This window comes from Trachymyrmex cornetzi, unplaced genomic scaffold, assembly GCF_001594075.2.
Source record: "Trachymyrmex cornetzi isolate Tcor2-1 unplaced genomic scaffold, Tcor1.1 scaffold483, whole genome shotgun sequence".
In the NCBI taxonomy this organism is placed as follows: Eukaryota; Metazoa; Arthropoda; class Insecta; order Hymenoptera; family Formicidae; genus Trachymyrmex; species Trachymyrmex cornetzi.
Window position 1 is genome coordinate 113,813 of NW_017299652.1, and position 3,773 is coordinate 117,585.

Here is a 3,773-nt window from a genome sequence, read left to right on the forward strand (position 1 = left end):
CTATTTTGCAAAGCAAGACGCTCAGTATTATTTGAATGGATTAAAGGGGTGGGAGCATCGCTGGAAAAAAATGTATCGACTTAAAAGGAGACTATGTGGAAAAATAAAATTGAATTTGACCGAAAAATTACTTGTTTCTATGTTAGGCTCAAAACTATTCAGACGACCATCGTATATTAGGTATACAACTTTGCTTCCGCCGTTTTCCTATAGATAGCTTTAGCGGTAAGTGGTGGTCGAAATAAATAGATCATAGACGTCATACAATAAACTTGGGCATCTGTCAACGTAACCCCATAGAAACATTAGTCGATTTGTGTCTGCATCATAAAGTTATTCTCGATTGAAAATGTCAGTTTACGAGCCAAATCCTCGTCATTTGCGGGAGGTTTTAATTTTCTGCTTCAACATGAAGAAATCTGCGGCTGAGGCTCATCGAATATTCTCAAATATTTATGGTGAGGCCGCTATTAGTGAAAGAACGTGTCGTGAAGGGTTTCAACGCTTCAAGAACGATGATTTTGACGTCGAAGACCGGCATAGCGGTGGAAGAGAGAAGGTTTTCGAAGATGCAGAATTGGAGGTATTACTTGATGAAGACTCGTGTCAAAATCAAGAAGAATTAGCACAATCATTGGGAGTGACTCAACAAGCCATTTCAAAACGCCTCAAAGCCATGGGAATGATTCAGAAGCAAGGAAATTGGATGCCGTACGAGTTGAAGCCGAGAGATGTTGAACGGCGTTTGTTTGCTTGTGAACAGCTGCTTGAAAGGCAAAGACGGAAGGGACTTCTGCATCGCATTGCGACTGGAGACGAAAAATGGGTTCATTACGATAACCTCAAGCGCAGAAAATCATGGGGAGTTTCGGCCATGCTTTCCCGTAGACGGCCAAACCGAATATTCACGGCAACAAAGGTCATGCTCTGTATTTGATAGGACCAGCTCGGCGTAGTGTATTATGAGCTGTTAAAACCGACTGAAGCAATCACAGGTGATCGGTATCAAACGCAATTGATGCGTTTGTGCTGAGCATTGAAAACGAACGGCCGCAACACAACGAAAGACACGATAAAGTGATTTTGCAGCATGACAATGCTCGACCCCGTGTTGCGAAAGTGATCAAGACATACTTGGGAACGTTGAAATGGGATGTCCTACCCCACCCGCCGTATTCTCCAGACGTTGTTCCCTCTGACTATCACTTGTTTAGATCAATGGCACACGGCCTGGCTGACCAGCACTTCCGGTCTTATGAAGAAGTAAAAAATTGGATCGATTCGTGGACCGCCTCAAAAAATGACCAGTTTTTTCGACGCGGGATTCGTACGGTGCCCGAAAGATGGGAGAAAGTAGTGGCCAGCGATGGACAATACTTTGAATCATAAATAAATAAAAGTATAACCAGTTTTTTACAATAAAGCCTCGAATTTCGAAAAAAAACGGCGGAAGCAAAGTTGTACGGCAATATTTTGATTTTTTCCCCTTTCCTTGCAGTTAGAATTAGTTAATAATAGCTGTTCACACACACACACACACACACACACACACACACACAGTAGTACGATTCAATAAGTATTGAATTAATCGATGAGAAAGCGCGCTTGATCATTTTTGTACTACATTTTTAAAATTTATTATAATTAGTATTACTAGGTTATATTATTAAAAATTCATAAAAATATTATCATTATTAGTTTCTAAGTCGTATCATTAAAAATCGTAAATACCTTATCTATTTAATTAAATCACGTGCAAGAAGAAAAGATAACGTGGGAGAGAGCACAACGGGGGAAAGAGAGAGCGCGAATAATAAGTATAAGACCGCAACGTGTTGAAAAGAGAGAACTGTCATCTACAATGAGTTAGAGAGAGAGGACAACGGGTGAGAGAGTGAAGGAACGAATCCTTCCCCCAAACCACGGACCCCCGGTAACACGCTTCCCCCTCCCTCGGACCCATCGTCTGTGGCTTCGCCCTCTCCACTCGCGCGACACTAGCGCCATCTGCTGGTTGCTGTATCCGTGAGTTAGAATCGGTATAGTTATACTACTTATAATATATTATAGGACCATATATATGATAAGACAAATATTAAAATCAAAGCCTTAAACGGTCTAGCTGGATCTTAAATGCTTGTATGATTTTTGTGTGAATTTATATACTATGTATGTAATCCTTAGAAACGCGCGCCTAAATGAATTTTCGATCTTGAAACGCTAGACCGTTTAAGGCTTTAATTTCTACCATATAGTTTGTGTTATCACATATACGGTCCTATAATATATTATATTATTTATTTACGTCACCTAAAGATACGTTGTTCCTTTATATGACAATTATTTCGAGGAATATTACTAAGGTCTCGGTAGTCTAAAGGCTTAGGATGCTCGCACGGAATGCAAGAGATCCGGGTTCGACTCCCGGTCGAGGTAATATTTTTTGCAGTAAAGATAAATTATTTATAGATTTTAATATGTCATTCAACATTATTAAGATCGTTTCGAAGATGCGAATAAACATCAAAAAATTGTTAAATTGCTAGTCAATTTAACTCGTGATATTACTGCGGTAGTTTAGTAGAGTTAGTGTTTCAAGACCGAAAAATCATTTCGGCGCGAGTTTCTAAGGACTACATACGTAGTATATAAATTCACACAAGAATAATACAAGCATTTAAGATCCAGCCAGATCGTTTAAAGCTTTGATTTTTTATAGTTTGTGTAATAAATATTTACTAAATATATTTATTAAAATTTAAAATATGCATTATGTTTTAATTATATTTTTAAAAAATGATAAAAAAATTTTTGTATTTAAATACACTTTTAGAGTTTGAATTTTTGTGACTTATTGTGCCCCGGTCTTCTCTATACCATATTTATAGTCATTCAACTGCGCGCCAAATTGGTTTTCCGGACTCATAAATGTAATTAAAATATTGTAATAATATCATAAATTAAATTAAAATTTATAAACAATTAATAATTTGATGCTCATTCAGGCACCATATGGTATTAGAAACATGTTAATGTGCTGAAAAACTGTAAATAAATTTATTGTGAAAAATATTACCTCGGCCGGGTTCGATTTCAATTTTAATTTAATTTGTGATATTATTACAGTAGTTTAATTGCATTTATATCTAAGTCCGGAAAACCAATTCGGCGCGCAGTTTTAATGACTACATATATAGTATATAAGTATGCACATATGTATAGTATATACTCGTATGTATGGTATATGCACATATGTAGTATGTATAATATACACTTCACATTGAATTATTTAAAGCATTAAAGATCCAGCTTTGATCGGTAAAGGCTTCTAGTTTATCGATTGTGTCTTACATTATGTACGGTCTAAAATAAGATTCTTATTGTTTTCTATTTTTACTAATTGTATAATTTTTGCACATATTTATTTATGTAACTTTACGTACTTTTCTTACAATGCAGTTAGAGATAACGTAATTATATTGTAAATCATATTAAAGATCGAATTTGATAAATTTTTATAACTTATTACATTTCAATAGCATGCAGAAGTGCAGCGTTTTCAACAAATAACAATATGAAGAAGTCAGTAAAAATGCCGCGCATGATCCGTCCGTGTCGTAATAAATAACAATAGTAGTAAACCTTGTAAAGAGTGAAAAGCCAGATTATGGAATCAAATCGCAATATCTGGCTTTTCACTCTTTACAAGGTTTACTACTATTGTTATTTATTACGACACGGACGGATCATGCGCGGCATTTTTACTGACTTCT